The sequence below is a fragment of the Lagopus muta genome, chromosome 10 (assembly GCF_023343835.1).
Source record: "Lagopus muta isolate bLagMut1 chromosome 10, bLagMut1 primary, whole genome shotgun sequence".
Lineage (NCBI taxonomy): Eukaryota > Metazoa > Chordata > Aves > Galliformes > Phasianidae > Lagopus > Lagopus muta.
This window is the reverse complement of record NC_064442.1, coordinates 18,575,445-18,602,917: the sequence shown is the minus strand read 5'-3', so window position 1 is coordinate 18,602,917 and position 27,473 is coordinate 18,575,445. Positions and strand designations below refer to the sequence as shown.

General features: G+C 47.9%; 1 long non-coding RNA gene across 2 annotated transcripts in view; it reads left to right on the top strand.

Moving 5' to 3' along the window:
• The first annotated feature begins 2,814 nt into the window (after positions 1-2,814).
• Positions 2,815-27,473, top strand: part of LOC125698172 (uncharacterized) — a 39,880-nt gene continuing 15,221 nt past the window's right edge. The window contains exons 1-5 of one of the 2 annotated variants that reach the window (XR_007379099.1): positions 2,815-2,893; positions 8,146-9,834; positions 11,176-11,349; positions 23,662-23,801; positions 25,202-25,273. This is a non-coding gene — a long non-coding RNA (uncharacterized LOC125698172). Of the gene's footprint in view, positions 2,894-8,145; positions 11,350-23,661; positions 23,802-25,201; positions 25,274-27,473 lie in introns of both variants that reach the window. The other variant, XR_007379098.1, reaches the window with a different exon arrangement.

The following is a 27,473-nucleotide window of genomic DNA, read 5'->3' as shown; positions in this document are numbered from 1 at the left end:
GGCTTCTGGACCTCGTGCTGGTTTGGCTCTCTTACAGCCGAGTGCCTTCCAGACGTGGCTTGATGTCAGCACTGATCTGACCACAGCCCTGTCTTCCCAGCAGCAGGACTAAGCCAGGCTGATCTCCAGGAGCGGGATGATAAAAGTGAAGGACTGCAAGCTGGAGGGAGAAGCTAGTGGCAGCCCCCACAAGCAGTTGGGAGTTTTCCAGCTCTCTCCCACTCTCTGCTGCAACTCTCAGCTTGCTTGGAGTCAAGGACAAGCATAACTCACTGCCTGTCTTTCTCTCCCCCACACAGCGTGTACAGGGACATGCTCTACTTTGGAAGTGAAGGTTACCTGCAGGTTGCCAGAGCCTTCTCTGGCCTTTGTGGTGATGGAAAGATTCATGTGGCTTTAATCTGTTGAGCTGGCTCTGAGCATTGCGCCTTCAGATCCCCAGATCCTTCCTGCAGCTCAGGAGCAAATGCAAAAATTGTAGACCCCCTGCAGAGCAAAGGTCCAAAACTGGCAAATGCTCTGCTCTGCACAGAGCCAGCCAGGAGCATGCCAGCTCTTCTGAGAGGAGACCTGAGGCAGGGGTGATCTGCAGCCATCCCTTCTCTCTGCTTGCAGCTCCAGCTCCCTGAGTAAGTCCCCAGGAGCACAGAGCCCTGCTGCTGGCGTGGAGGTGCCAAGTCCGGGCAAGGCAGGCATGGGGAAAGGGAGGTGACTTTTCCTCTCGGTTGCTTTGATCGTTATTTAGGTAACAGGGGGAAGAAAGGAAGTTATTGTTTAGTTGAGGGCTTGGATGTCCTTTTGGGGAAGATTATGTTTGCCTTTGGCACGGAGGAGTTATTGTGTACTGGCAGTTCATTTTAATTAGTTGTTGTTTCTTTACCTCGGCTCCGTTTAACCGGAGAAGAAATTTGCAGAAGGAGAATTTTGAAAAGAGAATGAGATAAACAACAAAACAAAGCCTAGATATGGGCTGGGATTGGGATCTGTGCTTCCACTTACCAGGAAAAGCATTTCCCACAGAGGCAGAGGAAGTGCCTCATTGCTTTCTCTTCCTTGAGCCCATGTTCAGGGAATGAATGAGGGAAGCATCTCCCTGGTGGGATTAATGGCAGTATGGAGATGAGCTGAATGTATAATTCCTGGAGGAAGGAGATTGTAGCAGCATCAGTGTAGCCCTATGCCTATGAGTGCTTTATTGTTTTCTCCCTTCTGAAAACACCCAAAGAATTTTCTCCTCTAACTTCTGCCCATGAGATTGAATTGGATCAGATGGGAGCTGGGCAAGCTGGGATGAGTCATATAATTGGTAATTGTGAGGGCATTTCGGCACTGTTTATCTGACTTCAGTTAGAATTAGGCATTAAACAGGAGCTGAGCCTAGGGCAGAGGATCTTTCCCTCCTCTTCCTTTGTATCCATCCTCTTACCTCTATCTTTATTTTTTTGCAGTCTCCTGGCAAGGGAAGCCTTCCTTGTTGTCCCAGCCGTGTGTCCAGGCTGCAGCTGTCCTTGCCTTGTTCAGCCCCCTCTCACCCTTGGAGCTGCAAGGTGACAGTCACAACAGCCGGGGAGCAGAACAGGCAGCTGGGCTTTGGCAAGTGACAGGGCAGGGCAGGGCTTCCTTTGTGCAGGCCATAAGGACGGGAGCCCTCCTGCCACAAAGAGATTTCTCCATTAAAGCTGCACAGGGCTCTCCAGCCCGTGTTTTCAGGCTGGCGGCACTTGCTGGCAGCCTGTTGCCCATGGAGCCGGGCTCTGTGCCTGCTGTCTCCTCTATTCTCTCCGAGGGCACCTCCCTGCTGTTCGGTCCGAGTGAGCTCGGGGTCACTCCCACTTCAGGCCTTTTCCATTCCCTTTCCAGCTCCTTAAACAACAAAGGTGTTGAGGGAATTTATACCTCTGCCTGGTAACGAGGCAGATCAGTGAGATGCTGTCACGGTTTTGTGAGGGCTCCATAGATTTTTATTGCTTTTCAGTCCTCGGGTTCCCAACCTTCTTTTGGCTTGTAAATTGCCCACGAGATGCAGACACAGCTCCTATTCTGTGAGTTCCTTTGATGATTTTATTTATATCTCTTGCTTTGTCTTGTCTTTTATTACAGGGAGACTGCAATTAATTATTATCCCATCAGCTTCTATTTAGCCTGACAGTACAATGCAACACGCGGTGTCCAACCTTCCCTGCCTCTGTGTGCACAAGCCAGCAGCTATTCTTGAGGGGAACAAAGGCGCTGGCAGTTTTAGAAAGGGACACAGTGCTAAAGGGCAGCCTGAGAGGGTTCAGCAGCGCCAGCAGAGCGTAGCTGTGGCGTGGCTGAAGTGGCCAGACATCCCAATTTAGTTGTGATGCTCCTGATTTTGTCTTCTCGCCCAAAGCAGATTTTAGATTGTCGCTCTTTGAGTGGGTATAAGCTCGTGGCTGGAGCAGAGGCAGGGCTCGTGTCTTTTTCGATTTCTCCCTCCTACAAAATGGAAATTACACGTGTGAGATAGATAAAACAGCGTTTTGCTTGGGGTGCACAAAGCCTCAGATGGGAACACAGGAGGCATCTGTATCGAAGAGAGCTGAAAAGCAGACCAAAGTGATCTGAAATACAGAGTGGGCGCTGGGGGAGCAGCTGGTAATGCTGTGAGCAGGTTTCCAGAGGGACAATGTTTGGTGGTAATTTCAGGACCTATCCCATCCATGACACTGGATTCTGTATGGGGGATATCAGTTTCTCTACTGGCTGTTCTACCACTAGCAAACCTGCAAAGCTGTTTTCACTCTTTCCTTCATGTCTATCAAAAAGGCCTATTTGTCCTGTTTGTGCTGCAGGCCCAGGGATGGCATGCTGCTGTTTCTGAGCAGTGCTGGCGATGAGCTAGAGGGGTTTTGATGAGATTCGACACCAGGTGAGTGGAAGCTGCTGTTAATCCAAGCATTTGTACACTTTGCTTATTTCTGTCATTGTTTCATTTCTTCATTGACACCTGGTTTTGGCAGTCTTTAACAGTGTAGCTCTCTCTCTGACCTTCTCCGACCAGCTAATGACAGTGCAGCAAAGCCAGCATCCTGGTGCAAGTGTCAGCGTAGTCCTTCTGCACTGCTTTCCTCTCTTCCCTAGCAGAGCCCACTCAGATGCTGTGCAGAAAGCTGCAAGATAGCCCCCATGTGGGCTGTGATGCTTTGAGTTCAGAGGTATTTCCCTTCACGTCCTCCACAAATGACTTGTGCTCACTAGCTCACAGCTGATGTAGCTGTGGGGCTCTGTGAGAAATGCAGAGCGTGTCTGGGCAGGAGGACAGGCAGAGTGAGTGCCTCTGCCATTGCTGATGCCAGCATGGAAGTGCCAGGAGCTGCAGGGCTCAGCTGGCTGTTAGAACATGGTGCAAGCTGAGGGCTGTTTATGTTCACCCCACTTCACTGCCTTCCTGAGAGAGCAGGCTTACTGCTTGGGGTGCAGTTCTGCTCAGGTGTGCTAACTGAAAGCAAGCTGGGTTGGTATTGCAACCCTGTCCTATGTGGAGAGAACATAGCTCAGGTCTGTATGGCTTCAGCTCCTCCGCTCCCAAGTTTAGAAGGTGACGCTAAAGGAAAGAGCTGTAAGTCAATGTCTGATTCCAGTGGGTCTCCCATTCAGAAGCCTTGGTGAGGTGGTCTTCCCTCTTCCACCCGAGCTGCACCCTGGCTACATTCATACTGGCTGTGAGTGACTGCTGTGATAAAATTGCTACCAAATCCTGTCAGCTCTGAAACAGGAACTATGAGGGTTGGTCTTTGCATCAGACATGTAATTACCTGTCTACAAAACCATGAAAATGTAGAAGAGGAAAAAAGACAGAAAAGCAAGATCTCTGTCAAATGAGAGAAAACCTATCATTTTCCCAATCTTTTTTCCCCCTCCATTCACAGCAGTACACAGCTGGGTTTAATCCAGCTAGGAACCTGCTCAGGGGTCAGACTGTCTGATAAGCTACCTTATGGCTACTGACCCTCAAACCTGTATCAGAACGTAGGACTTTTTGTGCAAAAAGCCAGGAAAAATTCTCAATTTGGCGAGGGCTTAGAAGCAGAAAAATCCATTTCCTGTATCAGAAGAAGGTCTTTTGATGGTAAATGAATACTGAATTGCAATCAGAATGCCAGTGCTATTTGTTAAATGCAAGTTACTTAAATAATTCATTTTTCACTAATTATACAGTACGTGGCTAGCTTCAGTGATCACATGTAATGAAAAGTGAATGCCTCCTGCAGCATTGTCATGACTTTGATGATGCTGACTGAGAAGAGACTGAAGATTCCCTGGTAGTCTGCAGGTTATTGCTAACTAAGGGAGTTAGTTAAACCTGGAGTGCCATGCGTATCCTGTGCTTGGAGCCAGACCTAAACATCCACAGCATCTCCTCATTTCCTAGGGATCTTTAGATTTGACTAAGGTCCCAAATTATCAAAGCTTCTGCCTGATGTTAAATATGTGTTTAAAACTGTTTGAAGTCAATGATGCTTAAGTATGTGCTTCAGCTTTAGTCACACCCTTGAGACTTGTGCTGAATGGAGGCTGCTGGGTAGTTAGGGATAAGCCTAGCTGTCTCCTCTTCCTCCCCCAGGACACCTCTTACCCACTCCATTAACTCACCCAACGCAGCAGGCTCGGAGCGCCTCGGTGACTGTCATGGTTAACTTTATTTCATTTAACACACAGTAGGCGAATCTTTAAGAGTTTCGAAAGTTTCTTCCCCCCTTGGAAACTAAATGAGAGTACATATAGGAGGAAAAAAATATCATCTCTGGCTATATTATTTTACCGTGCCAAGCAGTGGGGAGGCCTCACAGAGCATTACTGTGCAGTGGAAGAGACTTGGTTTTCTGTGCTTGCTTTAATGAACCTTTGTTCTACCTCTTAACTGTGACCATTTAATAACCACTTGACTCACTTTGCCCTCAGCAGGATGTTGCATGTAGCTTGCCAGTGCTGAGGAACAGTTGAAATTAAAAATGTAATTTAATGATTCAGCTGGTAACAGACAGATTACCCAATAGCCTGCCTGTGGAGTGGACCTTCGTAAGCATCGTTCTATCCAAGAATTCTTCCTTAGACAAAAATTAACTTGCTGCTGTATGCGCTCAGCTCCCAAGTCATCTTTCTGCAGTCCTTAAGTGCTTTGTGTAGAATCTCTACTGAGTATTTAGCCAACAGCTAAATGAAAATGTGCACTTGTAGCCCAGAAGGCCAACCGTATCCTGGGTTGCACCAAGAGAAGTGTGACCCGCAGGGTGAGAGAGGCGATTCTGCCCATCTGCTCTGCTCTCATGAGACTCCACCTGGAGTACTGTGTTCAGTTCTGGACCCCCCGACTCAGGAAGGACATGGAGCTGTTAGAGTGGGTCCAGAGGAGGGCCACTAAGATGATCAGAGGGCTGGAGAAGAGAAGGCTGCAGGGGGACTTTATAGTGGCCTTCCAGGACCTGAAGGGACTAAAGGAAAGCTAGAGAGGGATTTTTTAAAAGGGCATGTAGCAACAGGATGAGGGGAAATGGCTTTAAACTGGAAAAGGGTAAATTTAGACTAGGTATTAGGAATAAATCCTTTACTGTGAGGGCAGTGAAACACTGGCACAGGCTGCCCAGAGAGGCTGTGGATGCTCCTCCCTGGAAGCACTCAAGGCCAGGCTGGATGGGGCTGTGAGCAACCTGGGCTAGAGAGGGGTGTCCCTACCTACAGCAGGGGGTGGAAGGGGGGGATCTTACAGGACCCTTCCAACCCAAATCATTATTGTATGATTCTATGAAAGAAAATTATTTTAATGTAAAGAGGGGTTCATACTCTTACTTAGGAAGCAGATTTAGGTATCTGTGCACAGAGGATCCTCTTCTTCAGAGAGGAGTCTGTCTTCTCTTGGAAGAGTTCAGGATTTAAACCAAAGGCAGACAGGAGCAGAAAGAGAAGGATGGCTGTGAGAAGAAGTCAACACACAGCTGGAATGACACCCCAGGCTGCTGCATCAGTACGAGTCCTTGTGGGCTTTGCTTGGTGTCTGAACAGCATTCAGATGTGAGCCAACACCACATGGAAGGAAGCTCATTATTATCTACAAGACATTGTGAGGAGTAAAGAGCCTTTAAAAAACAATCTTGTATACCTAGAGAAAGTGAAAAGGCCTCCTGAGCTGCTGCTTGGGTCAGGAGAAGAGATGCCTGGGAGAGACAGAAAAGAAAGAGAAAGCCTGTTCTGACTGAGTGTGTCAGAGGACTTCATTTCTCTGGACTTCAGCTCAGTGCCTGCGAGGAAGTCTTTCCTCCAAAAAAACCCAAGAAGCAATTGCACTGAAAGCCCTGCTAGAGCAAGATCCCTCAATGTGATTTTAAAGCCTGTCTAATCTGTAGGCCCCAACGAGGAGTGGAGCAGGCGAAGTGGAGGTTTAATTTGAGAGAAAATTCTCTGTGGCCTAGAGGAAGGAACAACAGGTCTTTCTGCCTGGCGTATGAAAACATATTAATTGTACCTGAGTCTCCTGTCAGACAGGGGTAGGACAAGAAATGATGCATTTGAATTGGGTGGGAAAAGATTTAGGTTACATGTCAGGAATTTCTTCCCACAGTGAGAATAGTGTATGGAAAGGCCTTTTTTTTTAAATAGTTTTGTTTGATGTAGAAGTTGGTGTTGTGGTTGGGCACTGTGAAGGAAGACCTTACTGATGTTCCTACGCCATGCTGTCCTTACACAAAGTGCTTCGTCAGGGCCCACAGAAAACCAGATCAGACAAAAGCTTATTTTGAGCGTCTCATACGAGGTTTAATTCTTTCTGCTGAAGCCTCTGAAATAAATCAAGTGTCCTTGACTGTAGCAACCCTCTTTGGAGAGAGAATTCTTTCCCCAGTTGTACCACACCCTCTGGTTCATTCCTAAAACGATGCAAAAATGGGTACGCTGCGTCACAACAGAAATCATAACGGGAGGCAAAGATCCAAGATAAACATTGTTCTCAGGGAGATCTTTGAGATGCCTTCATTTGCAGCCAGTTTGCAGCTGATTTTTTTAGAAAGAACAAATTTACTGTAATAGGTGTGAGTCAGCGTGGATACATTGCAGGTAAATCATGTCAGGCTGATTTGATCCCTTATGCTAATGAAATAACTATCAGTCTAGGTAGCGTAAATCCATTTGGTCTTCCAGACTGTTTGAACAAAATTTTGCATGACGGATTATAGTGCAACTCCCTTCTGAACGTAGGTTAAAAGAAACCATGATCAAAAAGGCTGAAATACAGGCAGGGGACAGAGTTATGGCTTGGGGTGAGCAATGGGAGTCGGCAGGGACGAGGCACTTGTCCTGCAAATTCTTCTGCTGACGTGTTTTAATAGTGATATTAAAGATGAATGCAACACCACAGCATGCAGGATCTTTAATTTTGCACATGATACAAAGCCAAGGGGATCACGCAAGGCTTAGTGGTCTTTCTTTGCAAAGAAGTTGCTTTTTGACAGTATAATCTTACTCAGTGTTGTAAGTAGACTCTAAAACCTCAGTATGATTTTGACTGAGCTGGGATCTTTCCGTGGCAGTCACTGTGGCTTTAACTGAGAACTGGAGGTAAGAGCTGGAATGGCAGCACTGTTGGTGGAGATGGAGCTTTTATCACAAGGTGCGTTGGAGGAATGGGGGTGAGCAGTGACCAGCAGGAGGAGCGAGAATCTTCCTTTCCCTTTGGGATTATTTGCGTTCTCACAGTGAATGTTTGCACAGCAGCATTTGCTGGAAAGTTCTTGTGGTAGCCATGCTTTATTGTAGTATATAAAATACATATTCTGTTTGGTCGTGTTTTATTATAGGACATAAAATATGTATTCTCTTTGTAGCTGATGTAGCAATTACATCTCAGAGAATTTATATTTATGTGTCTGAGTAAGGGCTTACCTAAGCATGCAGCTGTTCCTGATTACCTGCAGATAAAGGAGGAGGAACTGGGTAGGAACAAAAACTACTTGTTCTGGTGCAAGCCTGCTGACAACGCTAGATGAGCTAACTGGGAAGAGAGTGCACGTTTTCTTCCTCGCCTATAGTAACAGCGTGGAAGCGTAGCTGTATCTGTGTTTGGCTGTATAAATTGTATTCCTATCGTAGCCATTGTCTGAGCTTCACATGCATCTGGCTCTCTGCTTCTAGGTGCTCCTCATTACGTCTCGGCAACACTGTGCCACACTGGGCAAGAAGTGTGTTTCTTCTTCTTCCACTGAGCAGGAGACAGCTGAACTGTCCAACAGACAACTCGGTGCTTTCCTGCAGCTTTGCTACCAGCTTTTGAAAGTAATGCGATCTTTCTGCAATCTTTTAGGGATATCCACCTCCTATATTTGGGTTTAGAGTACACATTTAAGGTGACCCGTTCATCTGATAGTACACCCAGGTGCTGCATTTACTGATTTCTCTGCCATCAAGAAGCTGAACCACAAATCTCCAGACATCTGTCATCACTAACAGAAGGGCACAAATATTAAAATGGAAACCATAAAGTTAAATACATCAAAGATACAACCAGAGGAGAAATATGAGATCCTTCTGTAGCAGGCGTAACTCATTCTCATTGCCAATTCAAAATCAGCCATAGCAGGAGAATTTAATGATACCATTGTTTAGAGAAATTAGACATGACACTAGCCAGTTACCTTCCATTTTGGTCAGTTAGGATTTGTTGTTGTTTGACACTCATTAGAAATCACAGTAACCTGCTTTCAGGGCAGTCAAATTAAGGTTTCCTCTCCCTGTACGAGATTACTCATCACACCACAGCTACAGGATAATTGGAAAATAACTAGTGAATGAGTACACCTTACAGAAGCTGTCATCTGAGCATGTCAGTATCGTACCTGATATGATCCTGTAAAGAATTTGGTTGTACACACAGCACCTAAGAAAAAACGGTTGTAGGAAATTAATGCTACAATAACTTATCAAATGCAAAAATAATGACTAATCCTTAATCTTTCTGATTATTTCTTTACAGAAATTCATCTGCCCTTTTGTTTCCTTTAGTGCCTCCGGCATGAGAACACACCTGAGGTTCTACCTGAGCCTCAGCCCAGCTATTCTTTGTTCTGAGAGCTACAGTGCTTGCTGGGAAGTTTGAGAGGCTTTGTAGTGGTTGTGCTCACATTAGCAAGCAGCAAGGTGCAGCAGATCTGGGGAATGCAGCATTTGGTGCCGATCTGCTATGTGCATTTTGGGGGGATCCACTAGCTATGATTGGAACATTCAGTAGCAACTGGGACAGCTAGGTGAATTTTTGGAGCACATCTTGTCATTTAGTTTTGTCTGAAAGGAATCTAGTTCTGCAGCGTGGACCTACATGCAGTAAGGTCAGAAGGGCTGTCCTAGCCTTAAGTAAAACACAAGCCCATACAAATGGAGAGGAGTCTGGAGGAAGCCCATCAGACCTGCATCTCATTGCTGGAAATGGCTAAGGAAAGTTAACCTGAACATGCACAGCCTGTTTTGTTTTTTTTTTTTCCTAACGTGTTTGCTCTGAAATGCATTTTGTTCCAGGGAAGTTCTGCTTTGCAATCAGGAAGTTGCTTGTTCTGTGATGAGCACTGCTGCTGCCCCAGAGGGAGGGGATGGCAGTGTCTGGACGGACTTCAGATCTACTGAACGAACTTGCTTTTGGTACCCCACCCAAGATCCAGTCTACAACTGGAAAAGTTGCCTGGTTCCCACTGTAGACTTAGATTTAGGAGCCAGGAGGTGATGTGCATGTGGGGCATGTCAGACTGGTAGTGTAGTTCAGGTGTAGTGGCGGTGTAGTTCACCCTGCAGCTGTGACAAGTTTCCAGCCTCCCGTAGCAGGAAGATGTTCAGGTAGGTTTAGCATTACCAGTTTATTCTCTTCAATGCATTCTTTTTCACTTTAATTGGAAAATACACTCCTTGTATCACACTGCCCAACTCTGCGTGTTCCCTGCGTATTCAAACAGAAGATGAATTCTCATTTTTGACAGTTCAGCTTACAAAACTGAGAGAGAGAGAGAGAGAAGAAAGACCCTTCTGCATCAGTGTGATGATTGATCACTTTTTATTTTTGCTCCGATGCCAGATCTGGATTTGAAATAGAAAAGTAATAGACTGTTTCATGGAGTTACGTGGGGAGGGGGCCCTGGAGGAGGAATGCAGAGTGCTGTTAGTCAGGGCTGGAGAGATCAGACAGGCACCAGGAGAACAAAAGCCGCCCCTGTTAGAGATCTGGGAGCTGGTGCTGGATGGAGCGGGGCCTCCTGCTGCTCACTGCTCACTGTTGCTGTGGCCAGGCTGGCATCACTGTGCAGGGAGAAATGCAGGCAAAGTGCTAATCTATCGAAACAGAAGGACAGACTTAGCTTGAGAAGATGAGCATGCTGAGCTGATTTCTGCTCTGTTACACCATGAAACCTCACTGATGTCTGTAGAGCTCCCCAGCTGTAACTAAGAGCAGACAGGGGTTCTTTATGCATTTTCTCCAGAGCCAAAATGGTGAGGATTTTGTGAGAACTGGAGAAATTGATACTGAGATTTTCAGCTCTGCAGGAGGGAATCTCTGTTTGCTTAATTTGTGAAGAGACGGTCGTATAACTTACAGGACAAAAAGCTTAAGCAGTGCAAGCATCCCCCAGAGTGTAGTGCAGGGTTGGAGGCAGCTAGCAAAATCTTTCAGGCTGCCCAAGTCTTCTTGCAATGCTTCCTTCACTCCCTCAAATACAGAGAAACAGTCACCCCAAATGTGTTGTGCAAGAGCACGGCGCTGGGACCAGCTGGGCTTAAAACAACCCTGTTTTGTCTAGCTGCCTATAAAATTTCTCCCAAAAGGCAAATGAAAGAGTGGCTTCTGGAAAACAGTTAATCCCATAATTTCACCTCGTTCTCTAGCAAGTGCTTCCATTACTAAATGGCCTTCACTTGTTTCTGTTGGGTGTTCTTTCAAGGTGAAATTTCTCATTTCCAGCTTTTTGCAGTTGTCTTAGAAAAGGCACCACGGTATCCCTCTCCCACAGTAGCCCCACAGTTGCCTTTCCCCATAAGAGTGCCCATAGCAGAAATCAGATCCCTTCTCAGCTACATCTTTGGTGAGCCAGCAGGACTGGGCTCCTGCAGAAGCACGCAGCACACAGCTCCTGGGTCATTCTTTTCTCTTTGCCTGACTTCTTTATTATCTCTTTCTCCTTACAGGATGGTACAGAGACTGGACGCAGCTTTCCAGAAGTCACTGGTGCCATGAACAAGAAGGAATGCTCGCTGTTGGTGCCTGCCCTTTCTGTGGAGGGATCAGAGGAGTCCTTCTATGCAATCTGTGCTTGTCCTCTAAATTCTCTTCAAGGCAACTGCTTTCCGAGGCTGCATCCTGTAAGTGTAACCTGCATGTCTGGTCTCAGGTGCCTTACCTTGCATTTGACTTTTTAAATCTTAAATCAAGTTTTCCTGGACTGCGGCCAACTCTCAGCCACTTCAGATTGCTGTGTATTGATAGTCCAGTCGGGCTTGTTGTTTCCCTACTGCCAGTCTTGCTGGCATCTGCAGACTTGGCCACAACAAGGATTTTTATAGTGTCATGTAGATTGCTGATAAAAAATATAGAATGAAAAATGGTAATAGGATTTTCATTCTTCTTTTATCCCAAATATTTTTGCCCAATGTAATATTGCTGCGCGTTTATTGGATTGTGGCTAGTGGAACATCCAGTAAATATGCCTTTGAAGAATAGCCAGTTTCTAGAAATGCTTTCTATCTTGAACATATATTCCCAGTCCTTTATGCCGACAGCTGATGGTAAGGCTTGGGAAAACAGAAATGTTAAATGCAAAGGCGTGTGCCTCACTGCCTGGTGCCAGATTGTTTGCACAAGTGTAACCAGATCGTGCCCCAAGGTATCCCGGCAACTTGCTGGGTTTTAGATCTGCAGTTAACTCTTCTTTGGCCTTCAGAGGTCCGGTAGAAGGTCTCCCCATGTGGACTGCAGTGTTTTCTGGGCTGGAGGCACTGTTATTTCAGAAGACCTTTTGGTCCTGGTTGCATGGCATGTCCGGAAGCTAGCTGCTGAGACCCACTACGATAACACAACTTTGTTCCTGCAGTTGCTGGGGAGAGGAAGTGACATCCATTCCACGTGTCCTCCCAGTGGTTGTGCCCACTTCATCAATGTGAATACACATTTTGAATGCTTCTTTTCTTGCAGAGAGGCCACTTGGGAGCTTACAACTCAGTAGAGAGCAGGGTTACTCTGATTGCCAGAGTGGGCTGAATCTGCAGGCTTCTGAGCATGAGTTGCATGCAGGTTGGTGTCAGTGCTCCCAGCGGTGCAGGACCTGTTCTGCACTGCTCAGGATGTCAGTCAACACTGGATCTGAAACTAAGGGAGTTTCAGGTGCCAATGTGGCAGAAAGATATCCTGGCCTCAAGTGCTTTGGGTTGTTCAGGACCTCTAGCCCAGTGTTCATTTAGATCCCAGTTGATGAGGGCTGCAATTCATTTCCAAAGATCCCTTTCAATCTTTTAAGGCAGATTCAATGCAGCTATACCTGACTTTGGGACGTGTTGCTTGGCAGGAGGCTGCACTTACCAGAGAGGTGTCACTGCTACAGGTGAGGACAGAGGCAGCTCTTCTGACAGCAGCTGTGTAGCAAATCTCTACAGAAGTGGTATCTCAAAGTCTCCGAACTGCTCAGAGTGCCCCAGCCAAATATCCCCAGGCTGGTACAGCAGAGCACAAAGGAAATAGTTGATATTCAGATCTCGATCTTGAGCTACACAGGACCTGAAAGCACAGGCACATTTGTACCTTTGGGGAAAGAAGTACGAAGAAGGGGGACAGCCTTTGACACAGAAACAGGAGCTCTCACTTGCAGAGCTAGAGGCAGAACAGTCATCATTAAAAGAAGGTGACATGGCCTTCATGCGCTGCTCTGGTTTGCAGACCCCTGGGTCCTGAACTCACGGTGGGGTTGGCTCAGCACAGCAGGCTCTGATGGAGGACTATGGCAGGGGAGCTCTGGCACTGCCAGTGGGAAAAGGTCATGCGAAATAAACAACAGATAGTCCCTCTGACAGGTACTGAGGAACGCTTCTGACTAAGCATGGTATCTTCCAAATGCTTGATCTCACACTGATTGCTCTTGGCATGGAGACAGGAGAAAATGAGAAGGGAAAACAACTGAATATAGCTCTCTCTCTATTCAGTTCAATGCAACATGGGAAAGCTGTGGGCAGCCCTTCCCCTATCTCTGTCTGCTTTTCATTATTACTATTTTTTATAGCCAGAAATAAGAACTTTAACGACTTTATTCATCTCCTGTCAGATGCCCAATCATCATCTGGCAATACAGCAGTTACCAGAAAGTGCTGATCTAGTGCACTAGATCAGTGGTGCAGGAGGTGCTAAGGGAAAGTCTGCACCATCCTCCCATCCCTGGCTGCCCTTTTAATCATCCAAGCTGATGTAGGATGTGTGTCCCTGCCTCGCCCATGCTGCTTGCTGGTGTTTTTGGGTCCTGGGAGCTCTGGAAGCAATGCTGTCAGGTATAACAAGTCAGGAGCAAGTTGTCTTCTGTTTGGAGATTAGCCCGTGTGCAGCTGATCCAGCAGGTCCGACAGGTTCCCTGTCAGATCCTGGGCTCCCACAGCACTTCCCTTGAGCCCCCTCTTCCCACATGGGCCCACCCTGCCTTCTCCTGCAGGTGTGGGTGTCTTGCTGTGTGCCAAACCCTGGTACTGGCCCTTCTACATGTTGGTTTTCTGTGCTCCTATCTCCAGCCAGTTGGTCAGGGCAGCTCCTCCCTCATCTCTGCTTGAGTCTGTCTCCATATATAGGTCTTTTAGGTCTTTCTTTAGGTCTTTTTCCATTTCTTTCACCTTTACAGGAAGTTTGTCCTCAGCTCCAAGCCTGCAGCAAGGGCTGTGTAGAGAGAGGGTCCCATCCGTACTGCGTCATCAGGTGCCAACTCATGTGAGCAAATGCCACCAGCGGGAGCTGAGGCATCACAGTGCTCCTTTAAAGACATTTCAGTAGCTCAATTAACTTTCCACTTGGGTGTTTTCTTTCTCCCCACTTTGCTTTCATGGTCATTTAAAACAAATAAAATGAGCAGAACGTGGCAGTGTGATAACCACCATTTAATTCCCTTCCCACGGGTCTCCAGATTATTTGGTGATTCAGTGGCAGCAGGGGGAACATTTACGGAAAAGGAGGAGGGAGCTTCCCACAGGGGCAACAGCTCACAGAATGGGGCTCCTCAGCATCCTGGAGAAGAATTGTGCCACTGCTTCCCTTTCAATGCCATGGCTATGGTGAATGCAGCGCGAGAGCTGCAGCCTCGGTGCACACACAGCTCCCCCACTTCTGCCGTGCTCCCATTCTCACTGCCCTCGTTGTTCTCACGTTGTGAAGTGTGGATGAAGACCAGTGTTCAGGATACATTTCACGCTTCTGTGCAAACACAATATGAGATGAGGAATTCATACCCTTAGACAATGAGACAAGAGTGTATTTTCTCATAATAAGGAAAAGCAGCCAGATTGGAGCCTGCCAATTCCTCTTCAGTGCTCCCGACTTCCCTAGGAAGTTCAAACAAGCCTGTGCTTTTAAGCAGGCAGAGGGAAGTATATTATATTAAAAACAACAACAGCAACACAAGCCCTTGTAGATCTTTTTTATATTATTCTCCAAACCTCTGTCTTGGTAGGCAACTTCTCCATCTGATCTGCTGGGAGTGCAGCAGTGGTGCAGGAGAACACCACGTGCTTTGTGTGCTTGTGAACAATTAAAAGCAGAGCGGCACTGCACTGAAGCAGCACGTAAAACGCACCCCAGGAGGGGAACATAACAGCTAGCCAGGCTGGGAAGCAGGCCGGTGCTCTTGTTGTCCTGGAGGAAAACATGACGTGGGGGTTTACTCCTTCAGCAGCAGCAGCAGTAAATAATGGGCGCTCACCTTCAGTTCTCCTTCAGCCACTTCTTTATCTCCCCAGTCCCTGTGCTGGCAAGGAAAAGAAATATTTACTGTGGTTGTGTGTTTTTATGGCTGTTCAAATTTTAGCTTTGTTTTCTCCCTAAAAAGCAATGTTTCACAGCTTTGGCTTCATCTCTCCCTCTGTCTGGAACACATTCTGCCAGTCTGACACTGAAAATTAGTCCTGAACCATTTGCCTGAACCTGTCAACCCCACATCACAGCCACACATTGTGTATGCAGGTGGTTTGGCCTGGGAAGAATGTATAATGCACGTTAGTCATTTAATACATTTATAATCTAATCTCTCAGCATGACACAGTCAGCAGTTTTTCCTACCCCTTGTGCAGCACATTGGTTTCCATCCCTGCATTATCCTGTGCCAGGGGAAGGCACTGTCTCACCCAGCACCAAGCTGAACGGCTCCAAACTCCCTGTGGCAAAAGCTACAGCGACGTCAGCTCCTCTGTGCTCCCTCTGCCTGCCTGGCCAGGCAGGACCTGTGTCTGGAATTGTGGCCGTCCTGTTCTCAGTGTCTGCCAACAGCTCTGGCCGTGCTGGGAGTCTCCAACACACACCATGCTCCAAAGGTTCACCTCCCTTCTTTTCATCCTGACAGCAAGGCTGTGAGTAGAGTTCACAGAACCCAAGCCTGAGACTCAGAGGATGAAGCACTTCTTACCCCAGTGATACACACTTGAGAGCCATCTTGTATGATTTTCCAGGGACAGCCTGATCTGGAGATGCCATGCCCTGTGGGAGTAAATCCCAACAAGCCACGAGCAGCCAGGACTTGTTGACCAGAGGAACTGCAGATGCTGGATTCCTAAAGCCTGTGTTTCACCGTTCATCCTCATACGGTTCCCTGAATTAAAATGATTCAGGAGATGCATTTTCTGACTGTCAGTGAAATGCATTCATCAGTCCCATGAATGTGCACCAGATTGTTAATGCTTCGGGCCAAATTCCGTGTCTTTTTTAATGCCTACAAAATGTAGTGCGTGTTGCTGGCTCTATATTTGTAATAATTATAAAAGTAACGGGAGTAGCTGCATTCCTATAGGCTAGAAATGGCTGGGCACGGGCAAGAAAAAATGAGTCACTGTTGCAATTAATGCTTGTGCTCGCACCTGTGATTAATTAGCCTGGCGATAGTGCTATGCAAAAGATCAGGGTGAGAATTAATAGGGAGACAAGTGAGGACTTCTAAGATGGTTAGGATGCTGTTTAGTGCTCCTTCCTTGGGCTGCCTGTGCCTGTTTAATTAAAGGCAACGATGCAGCCTTACCAATAGACCCTTGGGCAGGTGGTGCAGAGTATTTATATAACAGTGTTCTGTAGCAAACATCAAAATTTAATTCCTGTGCACTTCTCTAAATATAATTCTGAAACGTCAGAGATGCGAAGAGGAATGCTGGCAGCCGATGGGATTGCTGTCAGGAGCAGGCTGCATTTACACCCATCTAAATACGCAGGTGACTTTTCAGCTGCTCTGTTCCAGGAGCCTGCAGTGCTCTGAGAGACATCCTTCCAACAGGAGCACGTGCTGCAGGTTTGTACACCTGTAGGTGCTGTTCCCTGCAGTCGTGTGCTTTGCTGAAAGCTGTTCTGATTGCAGGACTTGCTGGTGCTCAGTGGCATCGCCCAGCAAACGCTGGCCTGGACTGCACCTTTCAGGGAGAGCCCTCCTACCCAAAAGGGTGTGGAGAAGAGATGGCTGACAAATAGAGCCCATCAGGCACTGATGGAAAGAGGAGGAATGTTCCACAAGGCTCAGCTCAGGGACAAGCTCTTGTAGAAGGGCCTGGAGTGTGAAGGCAGCCGCAGGTGGTCTCTCCTGAAGGACCTTTCGCTGGCTTTCTTCTCACAAGGCATTTCTCTCTTCTCCCTGTCCCTTCCAGCTGTTCCCACTGAGAGGAACAGTTTTTCTCCTTCAACGGCTGAAGAAGAGCAGGAGCAAAACCTAGGAGCCCATGTGTTTCCTTGAAGCTCCTCCAAAAACTGCTCTTTAAGGTCAGCCACGCTGGCTACTTTTCTTCATGTTTTATCCATCACTGCTCCTGCTGGCCCATCACCTTTCCCTTCTGCCTGTTTGCACCTCCCACCATCCCAATCCATTTCTCCCAGTGGCAGCAGCTATTGACGGGTTTATACAGATGGGGTTTAACTGGTCCTCCCCCCGGCTGCCCCCGAATCGCTGACGAGGACTCTCTGGTCTGTTCAGACATCAATCTGAAAGCACACACAAAGTTCTGTCTTGGCTGACTTAATTGTTAGGAGCTGCAACCCCAATGTCTTTGTAAATAAAATGGTTTAATCTCACAGGGCACGCCTGGTGGAGAGAGTGGAATAAATACATCAATATGTAAATAGATCCACAAGAGGAGGATGAGCTGGGACTTTGCAAAACTGATAAAGCATCTTCGGAGGCACGTTGTCACTGCACTTCTTGCATATTCTGATGAAGCAGACAGCAGTGCTGGATCTCAGCCCTGGGTTGTGGGAGAGAAAGGGAGGGAGGAAAGCAGTGTGGGCACGAGCAGACCGTGACTGAAATTCTTGTATGGATTGATTCGGCTTGAATGTATTCCGGGGCTCATCTAATTGCTAGTTTAGTCTCAGGCTTTGATTCTCCTGTTCCTTGCACATCTCTGCTGCTGAGTCTTCCCTGGATTTCAAGCAGTCGTAGTGCATCCAGACCAAACCAACCTCTTGTTGGACTGAAATTTCTGTCCTTTGCAAAGCATCCCTCTGCAAAGCATTTGCAGCAAAGTGTGGGACGAGGAAAAGGGAGTGAAGGTTGGACTTCTGCTAAATGTATCGTCTACCTATGCAGTGACATTCAGGGCTTATTTGGAAGAACAAAACCTGAAGCTTTCAGGACACCTTGTTCGTGTTGGGGTGGCTCCCATCAGCATCATGGGAGACCACTTCAATGAAGCACAAGCAGCAGAAGGGCCATGGCCAACTGGTTCATGCTGACACCGCCTGCAGCAGACTGCCTGCTGCAGGGCTCTATGGAGGACAGCCCCACTTTTTGTCTGCTTTGCCTCATGTGCTTCCACTGTGAGAACAGAGACACAAAGGTGAGGAAACGTGGCGCACAGCTTGGGCACTTCTGTCCTAATTTCCATGGAGAGGAGAGGGAGAGAAGCCCCACATGCGCTGTGTAGGTGCCGCCTCCTTTTCTGCAGGCTGAGCTCCAGCCCTTGTTTTGCAGCGCGCCACATGGAATTTTATCACCTTCAACAATGAAATCTGTCACCTTCAAGCTGCTTTATTGTAATCTGGGGACTTTCACCGTGGCCGCCGTAACCCCGCGCTGGGCTCCCTCCGCACAGCGCCTATTGATCCGGCTCCTCGTGCAGCCCGTGTGCTAACTTTGGGGACCCCATTTGTACTTGTTTTCTCACTGCTGTCGGATCATTAATTGATCTTCCTCCTTCCCTTTGTCTTCCTTCTGTCTTGTGTGCACCTCAGTCCCCTTCTCCTGCTGGCCGTCTCTCCTCCCTCCCTGCTGCTTTGCAGAACAAGCCATGCAGATGTGCAGCAGCAGCAGCATCCAGCTGGTTTCCCAATCTGATATTTCAAAGGATGCCGTGTACAAATACATCCTTTAAATGATGAGACCTCTGTGTCACATCCGTTATACAGGTGTGTGAGGCAGATTATCCAGTATATCTTCTGGAGAAAGCAAATGAACAGTGACTTCAGCAGCAATGCAGCTTGGGCACTGCAGCCCCTGGGCTGTATCATAGACAGCTTGTTGCTGGACATTTGGGAGCCCTGGTGGGGCAGGAGAGGATAACTTGGCCTTATTTATCTGCTGCTGTACATGTCAGGATGAGGACATTCCTGCTTGCTGTTTTCCTGTAGCTTATGTTGTTGATGGGTTTTTGTTTGAGGGATAACTTTTCCCTTTGAAATGCCCATTTGCATGCATATTTATATGGGCTAATTACAAAATCACCATTGCAGTTGCTTTTCTGCTGACAATCAGTGTACAGCAAATTGTTGTGCCTTTTTGGAGATGCCTGCTTTGCTGCAGAAGTACAAACTTTTTATAAAATCGCTTGCTTGCATCTTTTGGGCTTTATGTTTTCAGTGAATGACCAATATTTGTAACAGAAGATTTCAACAAAAAATGGCTGTTCACTGAAGGTTTTCTGAGAGAGAAATCAGTAATGTGAATTATTAAGTATAGAGAAGCTTATGTCTTCAAGCCACATATCTTCACAAGCTCAAAATAGGGTGGGTTTTTCATTGAACAAAACCTTGCACTTCTTGCAGGCAGCATATTGAAAGGTGCCTGTGCCTGGCAGCTCAGGCCTGGAGGGCTGCTCTCATCACTCTGCTGGTGACATGAGTTATTTCATAAGCCATGGAAATAATTATTTCAAAAGTGGATGTGTAGGGGATGACAGCAAAGGCAGAGGTTGGATTGCTGGATTTGCCTGAGCCCATCCAAAGCGGACTGCCAGCTAACGTACCAGCCATGGGATTCTGTGACAAGCCAAAAGAAACCTTTCCTCCAGCACATGCAAATACGTTTTGCGAGGCAAAAATAAGTAGTGATGCAAACATCACACTCATCTTTTTTGCTTGTTGCCTTAGGAAAAGAGGAAGGTAGGAAAAGAGACAAGGAAGGACGGACGCTTTACCCCACCAAGGGCTCTTTCTGGGAGCGCTCGCTGTGTGTTTCTCTTTAGGTGGAGCTCTTCTGATTTCCTGCCTGCCCTGTGAGTCACAACGAGGTGCCTGCGGAATGATTTGGTGATTGCTTCTGAAATCCGTGATTTCTCTTGAGGATCTGCTCTTTCCATCTTGACAAAGTTCTAATTCCTGCTTTCTGATAACACTGCGTGGCTCTTTGGGGGCCTGCCTATGTGAGGGACTTGTGGTTGATGTTCACCTGTGACTGCAGGATATCAGTAACCTCACTTCTCCTTGGACAGGAGTCAGGGCCAGCTCTGGGAGCTCCCTGTCCTGTTTCTCACCATGTTGCCAAACTCCAGGCGCTGTTTCTGCCCAGCATGGCACGTGGACACCACCAGCTTGTTGCTGGGACCCCTCTGTTACCTTGGTTTTACTCATGGTTCTGTACGCTCACATCTGATATTTGGAAGCAACTGTTACAACTCTGTGTGGGTGCAGATTGCTTTAAGCCTCACAGAGTCGATGTAAATTTATAGCAGAAAAGGCTTGGACCTCAAAAGCCTTTTTTAACCCCTTCCAGTTCCATTTCCTCTGCCCTCTCTAATCTATTTCCAGCAGCTTTGAGTTGAATGTGGCTCCTGCTTTGTGCTTAAACTGACCTCGTCTGTGTCACCGCTACATTTTGAGATGGCCAGCAGAGATTTTGCACTTTTGCACATGCAGACATGTCCCACACATACCCACCACTGGTGAAGGATTTGTCAATATAAGAAATTCTGGTGGAAAAATGCTCACGATGATGAATTCACAGAAAATGCTTAAAATATTACACGCAGGTAGCCAGATAATGGTGTCATCCACCAAACTGTGACGCAGTTCTCATAGAGCAAATGTCATTTCCCTGAAAAAAAAATCAATTTTCTTTCCTTAGGAAAAGGATGTTCAGAGCACCTTCAGTGAAAGAGAGAAGGTAGAAGAGCCTTTGTGCATGCCCTGCTGCCTGTGTTCTTATACTGATATTAACCACTGGTTTGGTTATTTCTTGTATATATCTGTATATAGATTTATATATTTTTTTCTCTCCGCGTTCCTGCTTTGAAATATGTGCCTGAATTCTCAATGAAGAACAGCTGAGAGATGAGGAAAATGGCTTAAGAATTCAGCAGGCTGTAAGCTATTTGGATTTAAAATAGTGCCTGGGAGAGAGCTTTTCACACTGCCTCGCCGAACCACCCTCCTCCTGTCAGCGGCTGAGGTTGCCGTCCTTTGTTTGGCGCGATGTCGCCTTCCCTCTGACTCTCCAGTGAGCCTTCAAGGAAAAGAAGGCTGAGCCAGGCTGCTTTCCTTTTTCAAATCCTTCAAGGTCCCTCTGAAAAAAAACCCAACAAAAATAACAGAACAACCTCGTGGGCCATAAGCCTTTGAGTTTGCTTCTCGGCTTTGTTCCTTCATCGCTTCCCCCTCCTCCTTTGCAGGACGCTGTTGAGTGCTCAGCATCACCCACCTCAGGCTGCAATGCTTGGAGCATCAGCGCCTGCTTTTCTGACCAGAGCATCTCCAGTACGTGCAGAATCTTTTTCCTTCCCTCTGCCAGGCTGTGCAAATACAAAGCTGCTGCTGCTGCCAGTGTAGCACAGTTCTGACCTGGATGCTTTGTCACAAACCTCGGAGCCAGGGGAGCTCGGAGCATCAGGTGCAGCCCACCCTTTGCGTCCTGCTGCAGGGTCACTTCCCCAAACAAGGAGACTGCCCACAGGACATGCAGGCACAGCTTATGGAGTGCTTCCGAAGCCATTTTTGTTCCAAAATTCCTGTTGGTGGTTTTGCTGACCTCAGCAGGCTGTATCTTTTCCAAACGTTCCTGATGTTTCTCACAGAGTAATCTATTAATGTTGCAGACAAGGATTCTGCTGACTTCACTTTGGCTCCTGTTCCCCATTGAGCAGGCGCGTCTCTTTATGGGGGAACGCCTCAAGCCAAAAAGAGGGAAAAAAACCCCAGCCCCTGAGCTAACTGAAAACAGGCCCAAGGGGAAGCACTTTCCAGCCGCGTTGCCTCTCGCTGGCTGGCTTCTGTTCTGGGCTTGGGGATGTGCCAGACTTCAGTGCCTCCCTGCTTTTGATTCCTGTTTATCCCCAGCAACATGATTGTCTGTAATTATATATAATCTCTCCCGTGTTTACTCTTCTTCCTCCAGGTCTGAACACAGCTCCATGGCAGCTCTCTGCTCGGCCTGCCAAGGCCCCGGCTCCCAACTGCTGCTCGCCATCCTCCACCTTCTTTTTGAAAACTAACAAAGACGTCTGATTTCCTCCCCCCCTTCTCCCCATGCCCCTCTGCTCCCTCCCCCTCGCTGGCACTGGGGTTATTTATACAGAATGTGGAAACAATTTGCAGGAAAGCGAACAATGTAACGCGGAGTGAGGGAAAGGAGACAAGTTCGTTGTGCACGCTTCTGGGCCCACTGCGTTTTTGGGGGTGAGAGGGAGGGAACTGTTTTCCTTTCTTTCTGCTCCCCTCTTTCAGCATCTCGCTGCACTGCTTTCCATCTTGCCAGATTCAGATCCAAACCAGAGCAACCAGATCTGACTGCGTGTTTTGGAGAAAGTTCAGGTTGGATCCCTCCTCACATCAGAGCTCGCATCCGTGTGCTTAATCCTCTTGGAGTTTTTGCTCTCAGCTCATTTCTGCTCCCGGGTTAACGCTAATGAAGAGCATGTGTGTGGAGAGGTCCTGACGCAGGCCCCGAGAGCTGCAGCATTGCAACAGGCACTGCTTTCTGCTGGCGTGTTGCACCTAGCTGCTCAGAGGGACTGCCTTGGCAGGCTCCTCCCTTCCCGGGAGCTCACAGCATCTTTTCTCAATAGCCCCAAGACTTGGGACATGATCTGTGCACGCCGTGCTGAGCTGGTGAGGCAGAGCCAGGAAGCTGCCAACTGGGACATCACATTCCTCTCTATGCCAGGCACGTTTCTGACCCTGAGCTGGCGGAGATCAGTGATCCGACAGCACAGAAGGGACCCGTGCAGCATGGGACAGAAGGGACCCGCAGCGTGTTCTTCCTGAGATCTTACATTTTCCTCACCTCCAAGCATTTCCTTGTCCTTCTCAGGCTTTGCCCATGCAGAGAATGAACTTCAGTGTGTGTATGTTCTGCAAAATGTTTCTGTTTTCTCTTCCAAGCTAAGCACCAATGCTGTGAACTGGGAGCAAAGTCACTGCCGCCTTCTGCTGATCCCCAGTGGCCAAGGCAGTGCCCAGACATCGCAGTGCAGTCCCTTTCCCCATCCTGAGCCAGGCACAGAGGCTATGGCACGCAGAACACGGCTCTCAGAGCTATTCCCTTGATCTGCACCAGCATTTGTGAGCACAGCGTGCTCCTCAGCCATCTCCCTCACATCCACGCAGCTGCCTCACACACAGCCTGTGGATGTCTGCAGCAGCCTGCCCAGGCTTGCAGCATGGCATGCTTGGCTGGCTAGCTGGGCTACAGAGAGCGTTCAAATGCCTGAAACTCTGAAGAGCCCCCTCTGCTCCCTCCTGCAGCCATGCTTGCAGGCTCAAGCTGCTGGGACAGCAGCTCTGGTTCTGAGGGTTGCCTCCAGGTGCTCACAGTGTAGGCAGACAGGTTTCCAATATCTTTCTGACTCCCAAGATCCCCTCTTATCCCTGGAAACGTGGCCTTGAATTAAACTGCATAGAGAACTCTCAACTAAACAGCTCGCAGCAGCAGTACAGGTTTGGGCAAAAAAGTCTTGTAGCTCTGCCTCTAGAGACTTGAAAATGTGGGGAACTCAGTGTAATTTCAGGGAAATGGTCACTGGAGCACGTGTTATTTTCCTTTCTGGTTTGATTCTAAATGTTAAAGTTCTAATAAAAATAGAAGGAAAACTCTCGTTGGAATGACTGTGCTGCCAAAGCCACCCTTGGTTTGGAATTTCCTCTGCCATCTCATTCTTGTTTTCATTATTTTTAGGTCTATTTAGATAAGAACAGATTTGTATTCTTCTCTCCATACTGCTTCCTTACTACCTGAAATCCTATTCTGCTCTTTGCAGTTCCCAACACAACTGTGAGCAATACCCTGAACGGAGCGCTGCAACTTCAGGTGGAGAAAAGCAACAGAAGCAGATGGGCTGGTAAACAGCAGAGCTGGCTGCCCCACAGAGGGCCGTGCAGAGCAGAGAGGAGCAGAACGGTTAGTAAACACTGAGCAACTTCCATTTTCTGGGCGATGTCAATAGCTGAAACGTGTGATAATCTGGGGAGAGAACAGAGGAGGAGCAGCAGCTATTGTATTTTGGCACAGTTGGCTATTCCCAGCAGAAGCTGTTCATGTTAGAACCTGTAGCAAATTGGAGGATATGGGAAAGGGGGATGTTTTCCAGCATAAACAAATTTGTGAGTGAAGGAAAGAAGATTTTCCCCAACCTTTCTGTGATTGCATCTTTATCTTGGTGTCATTCCTATCTCCCCTTGAATTGCTTTTAAAACTGTCAGTCGATGAGAGCTTCATTGATAGGAAATTCCCCCAAATTACCCGAAGGCTTGTGGCCAGATGGAGGCAAAAGAAACCCCAATTGTCACCCCCACTACTGAACAAAAAGCCTCCCATCCCCTGGGAGAAGCAGCAGCAGCCAGCTGGCCAGCAGCACGCCTGCCACGCCGAATCAGCATGGGCTGCCATTTGTTTGGGACCTGCGCATGAGCTGGAAGGGCAGGGGAATACGATCTGTGGGATCCCTAATAACCAGGCCTGGGGATTTCTCCTTCTCAGGAGCTGCTCGTTGCCACACATGTTCCAGCAGCGCGGTGCCGCTGAGGCGAATCGGGGCTCATCAGCCTGCTCAGGGGTGCGGGCAGCTGCTCCGTGCACCCAGCCGTGCCCCTCCTGCAGGTGCACCCAGGGGACTGGCATGAGGGAAGCGAGGAGCCCAGCGCTGACAGAGCCTGTCAGGGCCTGCAGGCCGGGTAACAACAAGCCTCCCAGTGCTGCTAGCTGGCCCTAAGAAGCAGTGCATGAACCGTTTCCTGAAGGGATGCAGGTCCATGGCTATATACATTCTCTTTTCCCTGTCCTTTACTTGCCTTGTGTGTAAAAGAGCCTGGGAGTGCTGCAGACAGGCAGACCTGTTCCACTCTAAGAGGTCTGGGGACTCCTTCTCTCTTTCCTTCCCTTCCCCTCCCCTTCCCTTTCCTTGCCTTCTTGGGCAGGACCCTTTTTCCTGCCATTTCTGCCTGCCCTTTGCTTACCAGTGAACCCTGGGGGATTTGGTTGCTTAGCTTTAGAGCCAGGAAATGAATGAAGAAGGGCAGGAGAAGAAAGAAAACAGAATAAGGCGGCTCACTTCCATGGTTTATTGGGTCCAGAGAGATTTCTGTAAACCACATGGTATCAGGTGTAAAAGAAATGAAAGATGATAACCAACGTGGAAGAATGGAGCAGCCCAAACCTCCCACAGCCCAATGCGTCTCCAGAAATGTTGGCGAGGCTTAACCAGCAATTTATGGTGTACCTGCTGTCCGAGAGCAGCCCTTCCACCTCGTTCCTGTCAAGAAGAGGTCCTGATTCATGTCATCTGTTTTTATGTCCTCCAGCAGGGAGACTACTGCAGATCCCATGGATTGCAACAGTCCCAGGGAAAAGAGACCTATGAAAGATGGCTCCAGGTGAGGATTTCAAAGAGATTTGTGTTTGATTTAGGGCTGAAGAGTTGATATTTCTATTGTTGCTGGGGACTGGGAGGGGAGAGATTACTGAGTCCCTGAATCTTAATGTAAAATCATTATAATCTGGAACAGTCTGCCAAAAAGACACTTAGGGACAACTAAATGTACAAAGCAGCTTGAATATCTCTACCACCAGAGATCACCCAGTGCAAGATAAAGCCTATGAAATGGGCAGTGCTTTAATAAAGCACATATGTTTGGGGACTCTAAACACACACAAAAAAAAACCAAAACAACCCAATATCTGAGGAGGAAGAGATTTACATTTTCTTCTTGGTTTCCTAGAAAGAGAAAATACCAAGAAGTTGCTCTCTCTCCCTCTTTTTTTCCTTCTTTCCTGAGGATGTCTGAGCTGGATGAGACCCACCTAAGATGATCCCCATAACTCACCCCATGGGCTGCCTTTGTCCTTTTGTCCTGTCACAAGCGGTCACAGCATTTCTAGGGAGACTTGTAATTCCAAGCAACAACCTCAGAGGTTAATTGAAGTCTGAAAGTAAGTTGATTTGGTAGATATGCTGGACAGGTTTTAATTACATGTTTGGATCTCTGTTGTTTTAACCATAAACTTTACTGGGAAAGGAAATGGAAATGGTGGTATTGGAAACAACACCTTCAAGCAGTTTGGACTTGGAGACAGAAAATCAGGGGACCAACAATAGAAGCGAGCTCTGAATTGAAAGAATCCCTTCTGTTTGTTTTGGGCCCCAAATAACTGCACTATGTGTAAGGCCTGCTTTCCTGAGGAGGGGTGCTCAGCAGATCTTTGAGGAAGCAATCCAAAATGCAGACTATACACATCTGTATTTTTTCTTGCCTTCTGCCTCATTTCTGCTCGCCATTCCATATTCTTGCAGCTTTCCAGTTACTCTTCCACTTGCTCCCCTTTGCCTCCTGCTGAGTCAATTCCTTTATTTGCTACCATTCTGTACTGCAGTCGCTCCCAAAACCTGGGCAACCTTGCTCAGAAGCCTTCTTGTCTCCTGAGCTCACTGCCAACTCTCCTGCTGAAGCTTTTCATTCTTTGTTCAGCAGCAGAAGAAAAGGCCAGGAACGCATGCTGTGACGCCGCTCAGGTGCCTCTGCCCTGCAGTTCCTCACACACTCTGTAATGTGCAGTCAGTGAGAAGCGTAACGGCAGAATTGGTTTTAGCACATGGGAGAGCAGCGAGTGCCGCGGCCTGGTATCAGGCACCACGTTCTGGTTTTGGTTTGGACACTGACTCACCTGTGAGCTTAGGGAAATCATTTCCTTTTCTGTGCACCTGTTTCCACTCCCCACCTCTAATTGTCTGTCTGGTTAGCTGCGAGCTCTTCAGGACACAGCCCGTCTTGCTGCGTGCACATGCAGCGCCCGGCACAATGCAGCCTTGTCTTGGTTGGGGCCTGAGGTGTTGGAGCAGTACAAAACAAAAGGTATGCCCAGACGGCAGGGCAGGCTGCCCAGACGTGCTGCCCTGCAAGCATGTCTGAAACCTGATGTGCTGGGAGCTGTCTCCATTCCCAGTCCTCGGCCAACAAAGCATTAATCAGTTCCAATTACACTGGTGGGGTGAACTGGCGTGCTCCCAGTTCTGCTGGGAGCTGGGCTGAAATCACTCTGCTGGTTCTGTAGACTCGGGCAGCGCTCCATAGGAACCTGTGTCCCGCACAGCCCTGGACCCGCATCAAGTATTTCTGCCTCCCTGCAGGTGTGAGGCTCCTGACACCAGCCCTGCTGCTCATCTCACCCTGCTCAGAGCTGAGCTCGCTCCATTTTGCCATTTTCTCCTTTCCTCCTTCATCCGAAGAGATGCATGCATGCCTCCAGCTTTGCTTCTTGCCTCCCTGCTTCTGCGTAGCTCCTTCCTCAGGTTGTTTTTTCCCAGCACTCCATCCCATCTTTTGCATTCCTCCCTGCTTTGATACAGCATCTCGTCCTGCTTCACACTCGGAGAAGGGGTATTAGGTGGATTCCCCATAGAGTATAAATTGAATGGAGAGAAGTGGCTGGTTTCCCAGTGATTATTTATCTGATTAAAAAAATACTCCCCAGTCTCCCCCCTCCCCCTCTGCCAGTGCCACACCCCCTGCAAAAGGAACGTTGGCACTCAGGCTGGTGTTTGAACTGTGGTGTTCAAATGGCTGGAAGGGGGATTTA